A 22,072-nucleotide genomic window follows, 5' to 3' on the forward strand; every position below is an offset into this window, starting at 1 on the left:
TCTAGGTTACATACTTTTGGGTTGTTTCGTTCTTTCTTCCTTCGTTTTGTTTTGTTTTGTTTTGTTTGAACTGTGCCTTTTCTGTTTTCTGCAAGAAACCTTTTCTGCAAGAAATTGGGACACATCCAGCTGATCTATAATGGAAGCACATCGTGTAATACATTCTCTGATGATCTTTCTGCCACTTTCTCACAAGTAAATTTTGCATGACCGAGAAAGCATGTGTACTGCTAATCATCCACGTGTGCTGCCATCTTCTACATTAGAAAAGATATTTTCACTCAGGGTCAGGGCCTTTGTGGGGTTATTTTTGATGATAGATGAGCATTCATACCACTTAGATTTCTGATACTGTAGCTAAGAGACAGCCAGTATGCACATATATGTTTGTATGTGCACATTCTGTTTGTACCTCTTTCTGGACTGCCAGTCCCTTGAATACAGAGACCATGCTGTATTAGTCAGAGTTCTCCAGGAGAACAGAATCAATAGGGTGTGTACATCTGTGTATATAAAAAAGTACAGAGAAAGAGAGAATTGGTACATATAGTTTTGGGGTCCAAAATATAGTTTTGATAAGTCCAAAATATGCAGAGCAGGTCAGCTGGCCAGAAGCATGGAGAAGAATTGATACTGAGGCTTGAGTCCAAAGGCAGTCTAGAGGCAGAAATATCTGCTCCTTAAGGGACCTCAGTCTTTTTCTTTTAAGGGCTTCAACCCACTGGATGGGGCCCACCCACATTATAAAGAATAATATACTTTATTCAAAGTCTATTAATTTGAATGCTAATCTCATCTAAGTAGAGAAACGTAGATTTACATTTGACCAAATATCTGTGTACAATGGCCTGGTGAAGTTGACACGAAACTAGCCATCATGCATGCCATAGGTTTTAATCACCCACTGGGTTCCAACCCCAAGATAGACTTCACAAAAAGCTGGATGCTTCTTCATATTCCATGTATTAGCTTGTATTTGGCTTTCCTTTTGGAAGCTTTTGCTATCATGATTCAGTTGCAATGATCCAGATCAATTTCTATATTTTAAGACCAATTCCTGGATTCAAATATTTTTTTTTTTAAATTCACTAAATTGGGCAGCCTGGGTGGCTCAGGGGTTTAGTGCCACCTTCAGCCCAGGGTTGATCCTGGAGACCCAGGATCGAGTCCCAAGTCGGGCTCCCTGCATGGAGTCTGCTTCTCCCTCTGCCTGTGTCTCTGCCTCTCTCTCTCTCTCTCTTCCTCTCTCTGTGTGTCTCTCATGAATAAATAAATGAAATCTTTAAAAATAATAATAATAATAAAATAAAAAATAAAAAAAATCACTAAAGAGAAAGGAATATGCAGAAAGCAGTCTTGTTTATCAGCTAAATGTGAATGGTAAAGAGAGAAACATTTGGAGATACAGAATCCAATCATTCATTTAGTAAGACTAATTTTTTTTTTTGAAATTTTGTTACTGTTAATAAATAAATAATAGATATTATTAATGGTAACACTATAGATTATGGTTTGTGCATCTTGAAGAGGGTTTCATTTGGTCCTCTATCATAAAAGTATTACTTTATACTGGAATAATCTAATACAAGACCTGCAGTAGATGGATCACATCAGCCCCTATTATCACTTCTTCACCGTTTCAGGGAAATATATATATATATTCAAAAAATGAGTGTGCATAAATATGATATATTTGGGAGATCAGAGATATTTGACTAGAGTCAAAGTAGGATCATGAAGATATGATTTTAGAGGTAATTTTGAAAAAAAAATTTATAAAGATTTTATTTATTTATTCATAAGGCAGAGAAGAGAGAGGAGAACACAGGAGAGAGAGAGAGGCAGAGGAGAGAGTGGGACTGGATCTTGGGACACCAGGATCAGAACCTGAGCCAAACGCGGACGCTCAACCACTGAGCCACCCAGGCATCCCAAATTTGAATTTTCTTAAATACATCATTGATCAAAAACAAACAAACAAACAAACAAACCTAAAACCTGGCACCATCTCAGATATGAGTAGGTCCTGGCTGAGTAGCATACCATCAACAAGCAAAAAATGACTGGGTTTTGTTTTTATGTTGTTTTTTTTTTTTTATTATTATAATGTATTCACAGAGACTCAGAAGTCAAACACAAGACAACATTCTAAACAAATCATTTTTCTTCTAGTGGGTTCAATGAGTCAGAATGGCTGTCTCCTACTGGCAAGGCCCTTGACCAGCACTAGTTGTCCTGTGGGGACAAAAACAAAATAGAAATTAGTTCATTCTAAAAAGACTTAATATTTCTTTTCATTATTAGAGACTGGGAATATCATGGCTGGTGAGCTTTGTCTCTTTTACTTTAGCCAATCTCTTGTCTTTAGACCACCAATAGGCTCCTACTCAAAAACAAATTCTGTAATATATTATCTAGGATATTAACAAAGTATAAACAGAGACATTACTAATAATGCTTTGCCTTTATCACACTGCTGATTTTGCTTGCAGAATTTTGACTTTGAAAAAGGATGGTCATAAAAAGTAAAGATTCACTAAACACAAAAATTCATGCAAATTCAATTCATTCATTCATTAGGCACATCTATTTAACATCTTAGTTGCAGCAGGCACTGAAGTAAATTTACAAAAGCAAGCATGGTTAGTAACCTTATTTTCATATGGGCTATAGGCCACTGTACACTGTGAGATGCACATTAACATTCCACCGTATTTACAATAAAATATAAGTATTTTATTGGATAAAGGAACTGACAGTTGGACATTAAGCTCTCCAGTATGTCACAAATGGTCGCCGCAAACCAAAATCTGCTCAATTTTTAAGTAGAGTTTGCGGTTAGTTTTAAGAAGAATTTGAAGATTTTTGTACTGCTTCTCCTCCCCCAACAAATCTCTTATTTCAGTTTGCCTTTTGTACAGCATCATCTTGGAGGCAGAAAAAAAGGTACCATCTGTAGAACAAAAATCAGAGAGGGGAGCACTTTAAGTAAGGGCATTTTGTTAGTCATCACACAGTACCTGTTGCCCCCTAAAAAAAATGATGGTGGCACCATAATTTCTTTTGAAAAGGAACAAAAAATTAACAGTAAATCACAACACCTCTTGGAATATATAAAAAATAATCAAATACCCTAATGGAACTTTGAAATGACTCTGAGGCTGTGTTCCAGTGAAATTCAGAATAATCGGCACTATTCTGACACAAGTACTCTGTCAAGCTTCCCCTTCACTGAGAGAGACAATTGTTTAATGAATGTAAAGGGCCACAGGTCACTGAGGGTTCCTGGGAGAGCCTATGGTACAGAACTTCATGCCCTGAGCAGTAAGAATGGCAGCAAGGATGTGTTGATTATATTTATTCTTTATATTAATGTGCAGGGGAGGAAAACAACAGAATAAATGTCACCATCCTGTTTTGTTTTTTCTTACCCCTCAAGGAGGAAACACACACAACCACACACAACTTTCTATTTCTTCTCTAATAGAAAGAAAAGAGCTGTGTGTTGTCAAACACGCATATAAAGCTTACTCCTGCAGGAAATAGAGAAAGACCTACATGCTCGCTTGCAGAGGAAAAAAGTTAATCAGAGAAGAAGTTAATCCTGTTTTATGGACCTGTGGTCAATGAAGGGATTAAAGCTTTGTAAACATGCTCTAAGCATTTCCTTTAAACATCAGTTAGCACAATATACTTATCCAGCTCTCTAGGCATGAATGGAAATAAGATGGAAGACATGAGGTGATTTGTTCTTCAGTCTTTTATATATATATTAAAGAAAATAGGTTAGGAGACTACTATTTAATTTTCCTCATGTATACTGTCTTCTGCGCAGGCCCATGTTACCAAGTTCTTCTTTTATCTGAAAACGACTTTCCTACCACACTTAGACATACCCCAGTAGTTCACAGTTCTTAATTTATTAGATTTAATTCCTCTCTAAACCGAAGAACCACATTATGCCTGTCCTCTGTAGGGGGGAGCAAAGTAGTGGTCACCAACTCAAAGTTTCCTCACCAACCATGAGAAAGGGTGGCTTGTTGCACATTAAAAGTAAAGCCATTTAGTTTCAGGTGCTGGACTGTTGGATAAGGACCAGTTCATTGTCATCTGCAGCATGAAAAGTTAAAAGTAACCTTGAATCAAGGTGTATAGACACCATGGCCTGGAATAAGACTGAGGGTCGGAAGTCAGTGGTCAACAAAACCCAGCTTTTAAGTTCAAAGTCTAGAGGTGAGTGTGAACTGGAAAATAATTTGCAAAGAAATGGCATGATAAAGACAAGGCCATTTAACCATTCAATAAGTATTGACTGTTGTCGCTCTGTGACAGTCAGTGTGCTCGATCTGCAAGATCAAATTGTGATACATTTCTTGCCCTCAAGATGTTCACAGTGTAGTTGGGGACAATCCAATTAATAATCAATCACTGTGTAGGACTATGAAGGGGTGCTAAAGTAAGTAGCATAATGCTCTCGACTAGCCAGGTGATCCTAGCTGGGGTAAGGCAGGAGGCAAGAGGGCTCTGCTTCGCAAAAAAGCAGATATTGAGTGTTTGGGGTACAAGATATTTACTAAGGATCAACCAGGTGAAGGAAAGGGGAATGTATCATGCTACCATAACAAAATACACAGACTGGGTGGCTTAAACAACAGAAACTAATTTTCTCAAAGTTCCGGAAACTGAAAGTATAAAACCATGATGCCATCAGGGTTGGTTTTGGTGAAGTCTCCCTTCCTATATTGTCAATGGTTACCTCCTCCCTGTATCTCTCACATGGCCTTTCCTCTGTGTGTGTTGGAGAGAAATCACTTCCTCATAATGACACCATCTCTATCGGATTAGGGCCCCACCTTAATGACTGTATTTAACCTTAATTAATATTCCGATGGCTTTATCTCCAAATAAGTCACATTGAGTGCTAAGGCTTTAACATATAAATTTTGGGGAGGAATTTGTGCAATTCAGTCTATAACAAGAAGGAAACATGAATAGATGGAGAAAGTCGAAGCATCATGCAAACTAGAAAAGCCAAACTGCCAGGGAGCCCTGGAGTGAATGTCCCACACTGTGTTAACATGGCCAGACCCCTGAATGTAGGCAGCCCTAGACACGCACAACTTTGAATAAAGCAGTTGGCCACAGCTGAGCAGATACTGAAGTTGCTGACAGTTGAACGCCAAAGCCATATGATGACTACATTCCTTATGGCTTGGTAGCAAGCCCTCCCTGACATGATGTGGGTGTATCGTTGTGTCCAACACAGGGCACCAACAGTTATTTCATTAACACTCATTAAACCAGGAAAGGAAAAATTTGATCTGAGACTTCAAGGCAGTTAGGGACTGATGAGTCAGGAGAGGAAGTGTCAAGACCTTCAGTCCATTGACATACTAGGCGTTGACTCGCCATGTTCACTCTCTCCCACTTTTCCTTCCTACCGTATTCTCGAATCCAGCTCAGGCTTTGCAATAACTTGAAAATATTTTAATCCCCTGGCTCCTAGGGTAGAAAGACACCTCCAATGCCCTGATATCTGCCCTAAACCCTGAAAGAACTGATATGTGTACTTTCTCTCGGTCCAAACTCAGCTAAATGCTATTGAAGACAAATCCAAGGCATGGGTGGCAGTAGTTGCATTTAAACACTTGTCACAGCCCCTCATTTCAACTCCAGTCTTTCCATGGTGATTAGTCACATGTTCTCATTGTGCCTTATATTCCCCATCCATTTCTCCCCACTGCTTCACCTTCAGGTGTTAAGTCTAATCTTGAGGAAAGAGACACAATTAAACAGGCGTCTTCTACACTCCCCATTGTAAAATCGACAAACCTAACAGTGATTTTTTCACCTTGGTTAAAATAAAGGAAATGTCTTCCTTTTTAGGCCAGCAGAATCTATTCATGTGTGCCTTGAATAACATCTCAATACCTTTATTCTGGCAAAATCCCTTGTATATCCTGTATCATTTATCATGTCCTCTCTTCTGGATTCTTGTCATCACAACACAAACTTGATGTAGAATCTCTTCTTGCGAAATATCACTTCTCTGAATATTTTGTCTCTCCAGGAATTATTTTGTTTTCCTATTTCCCTTTATATCAAATGTGTGCAATGAATGTCAGGCTCCATATGTACTTCTCTCCCTTTACTCCAGTCTATCCCCTTGGTTGCACTGAAGCTGCTCCAGTCAAGGCCATCATTGAATTCATGTAGCTAAATGCATATTTTCTGGTCCTCATCACTCTTAATCTTTTAGATACATTCACATTGGCCACTCCATTCTTCTTCTTTTAAAAAAAATATTTTATTTATTTATTTGACAGAGAAAGAAAGAGACCACAAGCAGGGGGAGTGGCAGAGGGAGAGGGAGAGATAAGCTCCTCAATGAGCAGGGAGCCTGATGTAGAGCTCAATTCCAGGACCCTGGGATCATGATCTAAGCCAAAGGCAGGTACTTAACCAACTGAGCCACCCAGATGCTCCCACTCCCCTCTTCTTAAACACATCTTCGCTTGACCACAATGATGTCTAATTTTATTACTTCCTCCCCAGACTTCAGCACCCTCTCTCGCCTCTCCCCCATTCTTCTTCCTCTTTACCTTTAGATTTTGGAGTTTTTCATGTCTCAGATCTGTACTCTCTCCCTTTTTCTATGTCTCTCCCTAGAATAATAGATCTATTCCCAAGGTTTGAATAGCAGTGGTATTTAATGATCCCAGAATGTGTACCTCGAATGCTTATCAGTCCTCTATGGCCAATCCTTATATTACCAACTGGTTTATTGATTCTTCTGTTTATATTTCTCAGTGACACTATAAATCCTACATGTCAGAACTGAACTTGTGAACATGTTCCCTAAATCTTCTTTTCATGATTTCTTCATCTCAATTATACTACTTACTATATCTATCAAGGTACTAGGTTCACAAAGCTGGGATTCAACTTTGATTCCTGTTGCATCATCATGTCTACATCTGATCCATCACAAGGCCCATTAGTTCAGCCTTGGACAGGTAGCTAAATCCACTGATTATTCTCTGTCACCTCAGGCACAAATACGGTTCTGGCTCCCAGCTGTGGCCATTCGAACTACTGTTAGTGCTTCCTAACTAGCTTCCCATTTCCAGATTTATGCCCCTGATTAATTCTTCATCAAGGTAGTCTTAAAAACACAAATTCCAGGGACCCCTGGGTGTCTCAGCGGTTAAGCCTCTACCTTGAGCTCAGGGTGCGATCCTGGAGTCCCAGGATGGAGTCCCAGGTTGGGGTCCCTGCATGGAGCCTGCTTCTCATTTTAAAAAAATGCAAATACAAATTACATCAAGTTAATTTCATGTTACTGCCTTGTTTAAAGTTGCTACCAATTTGTCATGACCTATATGAAGCCTTTTTTACCACTCAATTTAGATGTCTTATCTATATCTGCTATGGACTGAATTGTATCCCCTCAATATTTGTGTGCTGAAGCCCTAACTCCCAATGTGATAGTATTTGGAAATGGAGTCTTTGGGGAGTAATTTGGTTTAGATGAAGTCATGAAGGTGGGGACCCCCCGTGATGGAATTTTTACTCATTGAAGGAGAGACATCAGATAGTTGCAAGGAGGTGGTCACCTGCAAGCCAAGAAGAAAACCTTCACTAAAGAACTAAATCAGCTGGCACCTTAATCTTGGACTTCCCAGACTCCACAATCATGAGAAATAAAATTCTTCTGTTTAAGCCTCCCAGTTTATGGTGTTATGTTATGGCAGCCAGAGCTGATTAAAATCTATCTGTGTGTCTATACATATCTGTATCTATATTTCTATTTATCTATCTATCTATCTATCTATCTATCTATCTATCATCTCATAGGTGTGTTTGATTTTAAATAAACTCTACACCCAACGTGGGGCCTGAATTCACAATGCAAAGATCAAGAGGCACATGCTCTACCAATCAAGCCAGCCAGGAATCCCTGATTTTTTTTCTTTTTCTTTTTCTTTCTCTTTTTCTTTCTCTTTTTCTTTTTCTTTTTCTTTTTCTTTTTCTTTTCTTTCTTTTTCTTTCTTTTTCTTTTTCTTTCTTTTTCTTTTCTTTCTTTCTTTCTTTCTTTTTTTTTTTTTTTTTAGAGAGAGAGAGAGAGCCCAAGAAAACCAGGCATAGGAGGAGCGAGGAAGAGCGACTGACAGAATCTTAAACAGACCTCATACCCAGTGCAGAGCCCAACAGGGGTCTCGATCTCACAACCCTAAGATCATGATCTGAGCCAAAATCAAGAGTCAGACGCTTAACCAACTGAGCCTCTCAGGTACCCCTGATTTTTAAAATACATATCCATACTGTAAGACTAAGTCTCATGAAGATTAGGACTGTGTCTGTTTTATTCACTTATTATATCCATGCCTAGCTAGAGACTCTTTTACGTAAATGTTTCCTGACTTTATGAATGACAGGAAATAACCTAGTTCCAGGAGTTGATGACAGATATAGTCCTTGTCAGGTCATCATATTGTTAATAGTCCAGACATGAGGACACACAACAAGCAAATAGATGCACCATTGCAATAAATGTTGGTAAGAAAAAAGTATAGGGTTGAGTGTGTACACACATGGGTATCTTTATATAAATGTGAGCTGGCAAAGCAGGAGTGAGGTGGAGGGGACCTATCCACAGAGAGAAAAAAACATGTAGAAAACCTAGTGTCTTCACCAGGAGAGAGAAAACCAATATGAATGGAACACCATAAGCTCTCTTCTCAAAATGTCGAATGCACCCCATTTGAATCTATTTCCCATAAGCTGGGATTCCTAAGATTTTTCTATTAGAGTCTGAAAGTAAATATATGTTAATGCAAAAGGGATTTATTTTACTGGTGTAAGAATTGAAACAGTTTTTTTTTTTTTTTTTAAAGAGAGACAATTGAAGGAGTTGATTAGGGACATGTATTAACCACTCGTATGTATAAGTTTCAGGATATTCTGGGGTAACAATTGGGTTTACCTAATAAATATATTGTATATTTAATATTATCTTATATCTAGATTAATTTTTTCAATAAAATATATTCCTATAACTATTAGTAAAGTTATACAAATTTTGGAAGTTTTTGTGGCCAAGCATATGAATCAGCAAATGTAGTGATTCAAGTGAGTCAAAGCTTATTCGACATCATTGGAGGGCTCAGGGACATTACCTAGTTATCTGTGCAAAAAATGAAAATGCTTATCAAAGACCACAAAAGGAAGAGATGGTAAGTTATATTTTTCGTTCCGTTTCTTTCCCTAACCAAGAAAATCTACAAATCAGATTACGACTTTGTAATAATTTTCCAGAGTCAATATCAATACACAATACATGAAGTGAAGAAAGTATATATCTTATTTTATTCAGGTTCAAGGCATCACTCCAAGCCTTGGAATCTTCATTATAGAAGTAATGTTAATTAGTATAACTAGTGGATTTTTTTTATTATTACTATTGAATTGGATCCAGTGATTCTCTTCAACAGACAGATTGAGAAAGAAACCTCTTGTGTTGTGGCTTCCTGGCCATAAATAACTTAATGCTTAATTAAACTACTAAAGCTGAGAAAATAGAGCTTAGGGCCTTAGCAAGGTGTTTGGTTACAGTCATCCATAAAAAAAAAAAAGGAATCCAGGAAATTATTCATAGACTCTCAGGGCTCATTTAAATACTAGAAACAGCATTTATAGTATTAGAGACTAGAAACAGCATTTCTTACAATATAAGTAAATACCTGAATCATTCTTAGATATATTGCAATTTGCATGCATTGTGTACATTTAAAGTTATGGGAAGTGCATCCACCTAGACAGTTGTTTAAGTAAAGGGAGACAAGAAAAAAAAAAAAAAAGACTGTAGTCTCAGTTGTATTTGGTGGAAGTGACATCAAAACTATAAATCCTATAATTAAGTGTTGCAAGTTTTGCTCAAACATGTAGACTTTTAGAAAAAAATAAATATGTATATATATATGTTTAATTGTGATTTAATTTTTTTGTTTATGTTTTACAAACTTTTCAGAATGAATATGTGTTAATACTAGAAAAGTCGGTATGGTCTTGGTTATAAACTCATTGGTCATTAGAAAACTGCATAAAATCTGGGCCAACTGCTTTTAATTGCTAAGGATGCTAACTATATTGATATGTCTATGCGATACGGGTCACTTTGGAGACAATAATAAGAGTAGCAGCTAACACTATACTATGTTCACGTCTTCCCTTAGCTGTTCTATTTTAACTTTCAACGCAAAAAGACTAGTGCTAATAGTATCTCCATTTTATATAAGAGGAGACACAGAGAGGTTAAGTAACTTGTACAGGGTCACACAGGTAGTAAGTGCTAGAGCTGGGATCTAAACAGGACAGACTGGCTCCAGAGAATGTGTTCCTTATCCACCATACTCTTGTGAAAGGAAGTCAAGATACAAATGGGGTGGGGTGGGCAGGGCATAAAACTGAATGAGATATTTTGTGAGGATTTAGTGCAGTGTTTGGTACAGGGTAGGCACAACATAAATACAACCTGAGCTGCATTTTATCATTCTGTCCTATGATGATGACAAGTGTAACCAATAGTAACTGCAGCCCCTAGAATGTTCTTAAGTGCCATAAGTACAAAATGACACCGTCTAATACAAATAGCTAACAACATATTTTAAGTGTTTATCATGCATTAAACTGTTTTCATTTGCACAAAAACCTTGTGAATTAGGTAATGTTTTCATTCCATTTAATGGATGAGATAATTGAGGCACAGAAATGTTACGGAATATGTCTGATGCCATATGATTAATATGTTTTTTTTTTGAAATGTCTTAAATAAGGTGATCTGGCTCTAAATTCTGTGCTCTTACTATCCTACTGTACTTCCTGAGGCATTCTAAGTTTACAGCCTATGTGTAATTCTAAGTTTACAGCCCATATTAGCCCACCAAGTGAACCTAAAGTCCTTGTAAGCTGCCTTTATGACTGCCAGTAATCAGAAGCTATGGGCCCAGGTTTCAAATTGTGACTTATTGATGACCATGAATTTATAACCAGGAACCTGCCTGATTTCCTAAAAGTTTGCAAAGACGCTTAAAGTTCTTTTATCACAATTCTAGATTTCCATTATAGTTTGGTGCAACATTCTGCTATAACATGTTTTCAGTGATATTTATCTATGAGGGCATTCATATCTGAATACAAGGAACAACAGCATCATGCATTAGATGAACAGATACTCAGAAAATGAATTCTGTCTTAAGCAAAATTAGCATAGTCCCTTATCTGTACTAACGGTGTAATTTGGGGACCAAAGGCCCAATAAATCCTTTTTTAATCTCTTGATGTGTGCTGAAAAAAAAAATGTAGCACTGGTTTTTCATCAGTTTACCATTCTGTGCCATATTATTCATTGGTAACATAACATTATTTTTTCCTATATCCATTCTTCCCGAGTTAGTGCAAAGACTGGAAACTACATTTCCCAGAATCCTTGGCAGCGGATTCTGGGGTGGATTCAGCCCAGAGTTACTTCCCCAAGATCTGGCAATACAGAAGAAGCCATCCCTGCTCCTGGTGAAAGCAGACGCTGGCTGCCAGCTGTGCTTAGAGCAGAAGAGAAGGTTGGCCAGGAGATTCCAGGTGTCCTCCTATAAAACCACCTGTTCTGCTGCAGCAGGTGCCTGAGATCAGAACCAGTAGCTTCCTTGCTTCCTCGGATTCCAGGGCCTACTGGTTTCCTCAAGGTCCTGGAAGCTTTCCTGACTTGGACACCGCCCCCAGCCTTCAATAAGGCTCAAGCTCTCATACCCTGGTTTAAATCGTTCTCCTTATATTCTAGGATGATTTCCATTTTCCGGACTGAGCTCAGCCAGGATTATCATGACTTCGTGTTTGTAAAGGACTGCCATATATTGTTTCCCTTCAATGTATCCTGAAGTAAGTCTACCAAATTGATAGAGTAGGCTTTATTTCCAATACATAAATAATTTATCTGAGCCCTGATTTCTCTGATTTTTGTAAAGAATGGCCTAAAGCAAGCTAGTGATAAAATAAGTTTGAGAACTTAGCCCATCTAATCACCAATCCCATGTTCCTTGCACGGTACTCAGGAGTCTCAGAATGCTCTTTACTGAGAAAAACTGAATTACAAGCTCCAATTAAAAAAAAAAAAAAAAAAGAAGAAGAAAATGAGGAAGTACTACAAGCCACTGAAATTTAAAGATCTTTTAAAATGATTACATGAAGCCTGAGGTCATTTCTCAATCCCATAATGACTGCAGAAAGTTTAATCACCATTTTGCAACATAAGCTCTACCTGCTTTAATTAAACACAAAAACAAACTTAATTTTAATATTTATGCTTATGCAATCCAGTTTCCCTTTGAAAACAAAAACAAATAAAAATTGAACGTCAAATAAATCATCAGTCTTATCTCTTAAATGTGGTATCTTTTTTAAAGTTCTTCCTTAAAAAAATTTTTTTTAAAGTTCCTCCTTTTAAACATCTTGTTTGACTGTTTTCCCCTCTCCACTGAATTAAATAGGGAAAACAATGAAATTGAAAGCTTAAAAATGGCTTTTAATTAGCAAACCTTTCTTGTATTGTATTTAGCATTTCCATTAGAAGAGCAAGGCCCTGTGGAAATATTTTTAATGCATATTTGTTTTTCCTTTGAAAATTTATTTGATTATTACAGCAAATGAATTTTTTATAATAACATTGCTTTTAAAATTATAATATGCTGTATATCAAACGAGGGAGTTGACATCATATTAGCTGCATCGTGTTTGCAAGAGAAAGCTTGATAAAATAGATTATCAATTATCTGTAATATTTTCTGCATTTATTGGCGGTTAGAGGAGGCAATTTTGCTCTGTTTATAAGTTCATTATTTCATCAATCATATGTTCTTCCTTTCTATTCCCATTTATTTCTTCTATTATAGATATATCCATTCAAAATAATTCAGATTAATTTTCTCCATATGTACCCTTAGAGGCAATGGGGGAGAAAACATGATTTATTTTTTTTCCTCCTTTGTTTCATTAATTTCCATATAGCATAGGTTAGAGTTTTCATTATTAGGTGGATTTAGTTCGGTGTTTCATCACAACTAACCATTTGGATGTAGAATTAAAAGAATCACTGAGTTAAAGATCATTGAATTCATTTAGAAACACTGAACATTTTTTAGAGAACTAGAAATCACAGCAGCTATTATCCATACCATCGGTTTCTCCAAATAGGTCTATGCTGCTATAGTTTTGACTGATATCTTCATCCTAGCTCCGGAAATCACAAATTCATTGACAATTCACTGGAGAAGCCTGAAAGATAGAATATGTGCTGGTAAACACTGCAATTACACATAAAGGCTCAAATGAGCTCCTTAAGTTAGGTGACTTCATTAAAACTTCTTATGCAAATTGATGTTGCTATTTAGAATACATTGACCAGATAATTATTAGCAATCACAATAATAGCAATCCCACACTCACTCCTCTATCACCAAAAAAGCAGTGACTAAGACTTATTAAGAGTTTCTTATCTTTAGGCCCTGACCAAATGCTTTATATGTATTTATATGAATCTTTGGTAGTTTTTATAAGATCCCTACAGAGACTGATGCAGTGGATTAGGAATAACAAAAATAGTTTATCAGTATCCTCCTATTCAGTATTCATTAACAAATTATTATAAACTCAGTGGCTTAAAACAACAGAAACCTATTTTGTCACAGTTCTGTTGGCCAGAAGTCTGAAATCAAAAATGCCTGTAGGGTTGTTCCTTCTGGGGGGTCTAAGAGAGAATCTGTTCCACGTCTCTCTCCTGGCGTCTAGTGGCTGCCGGCAATCCCTGGTGTTCCTTCGTTTCGACCCCAGTCTCTGCCATCATCCCATGGCCTTCCCCTCTGGGTCTCTCTGAGTGTCTTCTCTTTTACTGTCTCTTATAAGTTCACTTGTTTTTGGATCTAGTACATACCCTAATCTAGGATGATTTCATCTCAAGATCTACAAAGACAATGATTTCAAATATGGTTCTATTCTTTGGTTCTGGATGGACATAACTTTTGGGTGTTCATTATTCAATGTATTACGGTGAATATCCAGTTACATAATTTATTATTTGTACTGACTCAATCAATTCAACAGGAAGAATTATAGGTCAACAGTAACTATAAGTTTTCTTTAGTATACATGCTCAAATTCATGCCATTTTATACTGGTACTATTTCCTTTCACTGCTTCACGCCTCTTGAATATAGCATAAACCCTTCCCAAACATCCCCTAATATCCTTCCTTCCCAAAGAGGGGAAGCTACGCAAACTACAAATACATCCTGGCTTCACTTTTATGTATGTTTACACTGTTGAATTCTTTTTACCATGGGAAGGGTTTCCTATTTCCATGACTACTGAGAACACATTATAAGTAAAGCCTAAATTGGCCCCTCCATTCCATTTTTTTTTCCATTGCCAATTGGATATTTTGCATCCCTTCAAATTTGTAATCAAAGAATGTCTCCACGAAGACACTGCCTATGAATTTGTCTCTCCCCAAGGTCCTCGTAGCCTCTAATGATTGCTTTGTTTTCACTGATTTCCACATTCTTTTTCTGCTAACCAAGGCTGATAACTTCCTCTCCTCCAAAACAATAGATCTCTTCCAATCAATAGTAAGAAACCAATAGTTTTCATTACAGAGATGGATGAAGTAACAGAAATATTTCCTTGTGGTTGAAAATGTTTTTATTACTAGGAGGTGTTTTTTGTGTCAAAAAACAAGAATAATGCTGTTGCCCATGAAAATAATGCCTTAGTGCTCTTGGTTCTGTCCCTAAATAACAACTATAAGTGTACAAATACAATCATCTGGGATTTTACAATGTAGTCCTTACACCATTTCTATATGGTTCAGTGAGACTTCAGGATTTATTTTATGTAATGGTTGTTTTTTTTAAACCTAAATTTGAGATCTACTTATAATTCTATTTTTAACCATATTGCTTACAGTTTCTAATATAGTAATTATGATTTTAAAATGCCAGCTTGAAAACAAATAATATATGAGAATCCATTTGTTTGTCACTTGGCACAAAACAGTTCTATCCAAGTAAAAAATACAGCAGCATTTAAAAATTATTTATAAATTATTTATAAATTGATATAAATAAAACTGGATGTCTGATAACTAAAAAAAAAAATTAGAAATTTGACACGACATCACACTTGATTTATACTTCTCAGGACCTATCAGGATAATAGGAGGAGACTGGTAATTGAATGAAAATGGGACATTTGACATTATGCTAACAGAAAGAAGTACTAGACACCAGGAGGACTGCCATATTGGATACTACATTGTCGGAATTGACTTGGCCTATAGGGACCTACCTGAGTCTTCTTTAACCTATACCAAGTATGTAACACAATTATTATTATTTTTTTTATGGGAGATACATAGGTAAGAGTTAATGTCAAAAGGACAAACCAGAATGAGAAGGGGAAGGAGGATGGAGAATCAGAAATGTTCACTTTGAGACATCAGAGAACACCAAATTTAGTCATAGGAAAGATTTCTCTTACTTGATGGCACACTGCAAACATTTAGAGTTAGCGACTGCTATTTCAGTTTGTGGTATTCCAGTATTCTGGAAACTATGTTCTTTTATTTTATGTTTAAATTACTTTTTTTGTCATATAATTTACACACAAGTAAGTATACCTGCGATAAAATCTATGCACTTGTGTAACTGTCACTACAATTAAGACTATTTCCATCATCCCAAAGGGATTTCTTCTGCTTCCTTATAATCAGGATGCCCAGCTCTAGCCCTAGAAAAATGAGTGATCTGCTTTCTGTCACTAAAGATTAGTTTTGCCTATTCTAGAATTTTATATAAATGGAATCACACAGTAAGTAGTCTTTCTTGTCTGACTTTTTTTTTATTCAGTGCAGTGTTTTTGAAATACAGCTGTGTTGTTTCATCTATCAGTACTTTGTTCCTCTGTATTGCTGAATAGTAATCTACTGTACAAATATAACCCAATTCTTTTATCAGTTTACCTGTTAATGAGCATTTGGGTTATTTCTAGCTTATCACTATTATGAATAAAGCAGCTCTCAATATTTCTGCACATGTTTTTTGTAGACATCTATTTTCATTTATTTGGGTGAAAACATGGGAGTAAAATTGCTGGATTATAGGGTAACTGTATGTTCAATTCTATGAGACTGTCTGAGATTTCCATTTTGCAATCCTACCAGCAATGTATGAGAGTTTTCATTATTTCACATCTTTAACAATCTGGGGGATTATACTTGTTATTATTATTATTATTATTATTTTTTGGCTATTTGAATAAGAGTCTGGTTTCATCTCATTATACTATTAATTTGCATTCCATGATTACTAATGATGTCGAGCATTTTTCCTGTGGTTATTCGTCATGTGAGTATCTTCTTTTGTGATAGTCCTGTTTCGTTTATTTATTTTTTGTCTATTTAACAAAGTAATGGGGAAAAAGAGGAAAAAATGAGTTGTCTTCTTAGAAGCGAGTTGTGAAAATTCCCTATACTGCATGTGCTCTCATGACAGACGGGCTGTGCTAGACCAGGGTAGATCCTCTTCTCTCTAGTTACTAGGGGAAAAGTCAAAACTGCTACAATCCAGTACCATTGTTCAAAGAGGTAGAGCCCAGATACATGGTTTGGTTTTGAATAATCTACTCAGAGGACCTAAACATTTCAACCCAAATTTAAGTAATGGTGCTAATGACAACTCCTAAGTCTCAGAGGTTTCAACTATAGTTATTTATTTTCTTGCTAATATTATACAAGGGTGGAAGAAAGCTGATACAACTCTATGCTTCAGGTCAGTGCCAGGCAATGGGGTCTACTCTTCCTAAGATTCAAGCTGGAAGAGCAGCTTTGATCTAGTATACTCCCGTTCTCATTGCAGAGGGAAAGAGCAAAGAAGGTAGGGCAACCACAAGGTGACAGTGACAGTACACCTGCTGGGATGAAGTGTGTGCTGTCTTCAGTCACATTCCATTTGGCCAAAGCATATCACAGGGCTGAGCCCAATGTGAATGGACTGGGGTGAGAATACATGACCCATGGTAGGGTTAGGAGAGTGAAGGTACGTGAACACCAATATAATGTACCACAATCAGCTGCAAAAAAGACCACAGCCCAGGGCAGAGAGTTCTCCCCAAGAATCACATGTAGAGCTCAGAGTATAAAGCCCGCACATGACAAGATTCAATAAATGTTCACTCTTACTTATTTCCTTCTATAGAGATCAGAGTCTGTCACATTATAAGAACTGCTCTCTGAAATACTGTAAGAAGATTTTAACAGTACTGATACAATTGAATTGCTTAGAGGTCAAGTGGCACTGTCATCTCTATTTTCTTAGCTCTAAACCTTTACTCATAATGGAAGAGAGACTTCTATGAACCATAAAAAATTTAACATATTGAATAAAAGGGTGAAGTTATTGATAATGAACTCAAAATTGGTATGCTTGTTTAGATACATTTAGAATTGGTTTCTATGCTCATGCATTAAAATGTTCCATAACATAAGTGTGTATTAGTTTGTGATAGTTGTAAAATCCTAAATAGGGCAAGATGAGAAAATATACCTAGGCTTCTTCCTAAAGCACCTCTTTCCCATCCCTCTTAAAGCACTTTGTACTAGAATTCTGTTTTTTTTTTTTGTTTGTTTGCCATCTTCTTTAGAGAGTCATCTCCTGGGATCCCTGGGTGGCGCAGCGGTTTGGCGCCTGCCTTTGGCCCAGGGCGCGATCCTGGAGACCCGGGATCAAATCCCACATCGGGCTCTCGGTGCATGGAGCCTGCTTCTCCCTCTGCCTGTGTCTCTGCCTCTCTCTCTCTCTCTCTCTCTCTCTCTCTCTCTCTCTGTGACTATCATAAATAAATAAAAAAAAAAATAAAAAAAAAATAGAGAGTCATCTCCTTCAAGATAGAATCATGTCTCAGAAGCTAGAGACACTATAGATGAATTCATGTATAGCACCATAACAAGATAGAAATGTTGCACAAAAATTCAGCAAGAATAATAACAATAATGATAAGGATGATGATAGTAATGGCAAAGCCTTTTACAGCCCTTACTATGTGCCAGGTACTATTCCATATACTACATCTACAAACCCACTTAATTTTTATGACATTAAAATAGGCACTAGGTTTAAATCTATATTACATAAGAAGAAACTGATGCCAAAAAAGATTTAGTATTTGGTTCAAGGTCCAGAGAACTCCTGCTCAGGAGGTTTGTTAGACTGGTATTTGGTGGCCCATAGTGAGCCATGCTGCCTATTCACACTCTGTGTAATCACACTCTGTGTAATTTCCTTCCACACTGACTGTTGCTTTGGCCATGTGACTTGCTTGGCCAATAGGACATTATAATGTGTGATGCAAGCAGAACATCTAGAGGTCTAATTGTTTTGAGATACTACCTTTTTGGAAACTAACCACCTTGTTAGATGCCTGGTCTAGGCTCCTAAATGGTGTAATCATGTGTGAAGAAAGACATTGAGACCACAGTGAAAGAGAGGTAGCCATCCTGACACTGTAACTAAGTCCAGTCTTCAACAGACCCACTAGCTCAAAGTTGACAGACAAGTATCCTAAGAGGGAGTTGTGGAGAGAGCAGAAGAACTTCCCAGCTGACCCAAAGTCTTCTGAGAAATAACATGTTGTTTTATGCTACTATATTTTGGATTGTTTTTATACATAGCAATTTATAACTGAAACAGGAGGCAAGCCATGGTCTGCCTAAGGGGATTTTGCTGTCATTGAAGCAGTTAAAGAAATTGCTATTTTTCACCTCATCCTTTTTCTCTGAATTTTCTCACACAATCTGTCCCCAGTCATGATCTAGTCCTGTAGGAGACTTCTCCTTGCCACAGAATACAGAATGTCAACTGTTTTGGCACATAATACAGAACTTGCTAAATTAAATACCCTGACTTCCTTAAGATCCAGAAATCTGATTTTTGGGGCAATGTCAAAACAAACTCTGATGAAATTTCAACAGTGATCATGGGGCTTGGTTATCAGTAGGTATTTGACACATGTTTTCCTCATTCTTGGCCAAGTTCTCCTAAAGCAAATCAGAGGTATTGTTTAACTGGCTGCTGATTAATATTTCGGACAATGTAGTAATCAACTATCCATATGAGCAATTAATCAGAACAGTGAGAAATAAATGCATCTTTGGACCACATTTTATTCCAGTCTGAAGACCAATTTGTCCTTAGAATTCTCATACCAGAAATGAGGTGACTGTTAGCCATAAGTCTACATAGTCATTTAACACCTGACCTTTAAAGCTAGATACATTTCCTCAAAGAAATCGAACAATGTTTTGCAATCACAAGGGAATAACTAAAAATATATATTTTGGAGATTCATTATGAGGAATTGACTCACACAATTCTGGAGGCTGAGAAGCCCCACAATCTGCTGTCTGTAGGCTGCAGACCCAGGGAAGCTGGTGTTGTAATTCAGTTTGAATTCAAAGGCCTGAGAACCAGGAGGAACTCTGATGGTGTTAAGTTCCTATCCAAGGACCAGAGAAGAAATGAGATGTCCTAGCTCTATCAGTGAGTCAGGGGAAAAAAAATAGCAGGGTAGATTTCTTCCTTCTGCCTTTTGTTCTTTCCAGGACCTTAGTAGATTGGATGAGTCCATCTATTCAAATGCTAATCTCATCCAGAAACCTTCACAGACACACCGAAAATAATATTGAATCTGGGCACCCCATGACCAGTCAAGTTGACACGTAAAATGAGCCATTACAAATATTCATAAATAAAATACTGCATTGCCAGATGTTCAGAAATCCAGAATGATGATAATGGTGATGATTACTCCATCTGAGTTAAACTCTTATTACAGTACTTTGTACGAGAGCAATGGGGAAAGGTTTGACCTATTATATTTGTTGTCTCTCAAAGTTCCTTCAAATATTAAGACAGCCACATTCTTGTCTCCTCTTTAACATCACCTGAGCTTGCAAGATCCTGGTCTTCTTCATGCTTCAGTATTCTCAGGTATAAAATGAGATAATAAGGCACACCCCACAGGGCTGTTGTGAACAGGAAAAATATATTTAAAATAAACTGTTTACCATAGAGCTTTATGTTCAGACTATCAAAAGGTTATACACTCTATGGAGAGCAACCAGTATTACAAATAAAACATATAATACACTCTGAATATCTAAAATTGTCTACTACATCTCTGCATTGAAACAATCAATGCATTGTGCAGGTCTACAACTCCAGAGCTACTAGGTTTGCAAGCAATGTGTTTATATATCCAGCTTAACAGATGTAAATTAACCCGACCCAATGATTCTGGTGTGTATAAGAACAGAAACTTCCTCAAAATCAATGTGAAATACTCAAATACTTAAATCCATATCTGACTTCGTAAAAACACAGTTGTAGGGAAATTGTCTGCTACCTAAAGCATTTTTCTAGTTTACACCTTCCGTCCCACCTGGTGGGGATACAACTTTGTCAGTAAACTAAATAGTTTTGGATTAACTGGAGCATAATCTGCTCCATAGGCAAGAGTTATCCTATTTATTTTAATGTCAGAATGGGAGCTGATGAGATCATTGCGGTCCTTCCACTGTCCAGTTATAGAGATGCATTTCATTTTAATTTCTTTTTTCTAACACAATGTTTGCCATTGGTAGTTCATAACAAAATGACTTTGGGGATTTTTTTCCAGGTTTTGTCGTCGTCTTCTTCTTCTTCTTCTTCTTTCTTTCTTTCTTTCTTTCTTTCTTTCTTTCTTTCTTTCTTTCTTTCTTTTTCTTCTTCTTTTTCAAATCAATGGGTGTAAAATGGTGGTTCAGGCATGTGCGTTTTGGAAAAGCTCTACCTATAAATTTGATGGCTCTGATTAAGAGCCATCCATGAAACTTAATTGATCTAATCCTTGTAAACAGTTTTTTAAAAGGAAAAAATTCAATTACAATTTCACTCAGTTTCCTTCATCATAATTTTATGTTGTAAACATTGGCAAAATCTTTAATTTTCAGATTCTATTAGATCCCTATCACTTTACTCTTGATTAACCATAAAAAGTCAGAATAAAAATTATAGCAATTTAGAATCAAAGAAGCAAGATAGTACACTAGCTACTATACCCAGGAGGGTTGCAAAACTGCATTCTAGTTCACTACTATCCTGTAGCCAGTCTAACAGTAGTCTCATATTCATAAGAAATTTCTCTGACAGTGGCACATATAGTGGATAGGGTAAGGTGTTTTATTAGAGTTCATGATTCTGACCTTAGAGATGTTCTTTTCTTCCAGAGAAAGAATGAAAGGAGAGAACTAGCCCACATGTGATTAGGAGCCTTAGTCATTATGTTATTTAAAAAAAAAAAATAAATAAATATCAAGTTAGAAAAAAAGAAGAATCAACAACATACAGCTAGTCAAAACCATCTGTTTTGTTTGCATATATATACACATACATATATACACACATATATTCAGATATCATGGATGTGACAAATATTTATATGAATAATGTCCAGTGTGGCCTTGAAAAAAAAAACCCACTTCTAGAACTTGAGAAATTCAGAGACTTCCAGATTGTGAGGCACTTGGCAAGAATTTTTAAAACAATTCTATTGTGGTACAAATCACATACCTAAATTACATATATTAGATTTTGTAAGTTTGAAATCATCACCACAATCAAAGTAATGAGCTTACCCATCACTCCAGAAAGTTTCCCCATGATTTTCTGTAATCCATCACTCTACCTCCTCTTTTCCAAGCAACCACTGATTTACATTGTTAGTTAATATTTGTTTCATTTTCTTGAATTATATACAGTTCCACCATACAGTAAGTACTCTTATTATCTGTTTTCATTCAACATAATTATTTTTTTTATTTTTTAATTTATGATAGTCACAGAGAGAGAGAGAGAGAGAGAGAGAGAGAGAGGCAGAGACACAGGCAGAGGGAGAAGCAGGCTCCATGCACCGGGAGCCCGACATGGGACTT

This window comes from Vulpes vulpes, chromosome 6 (assembly GCF_048418805.1).
Source record: "Vulpes vulpes isolate BD-2025 chromosome 6, VulVul3, whole genome shotgun sequence".
NCBI lineage: Eukaryota > Metazoa > Chordata > Mammalia > Carnivora > Canidae > Vulpes > Vulpes vulpes.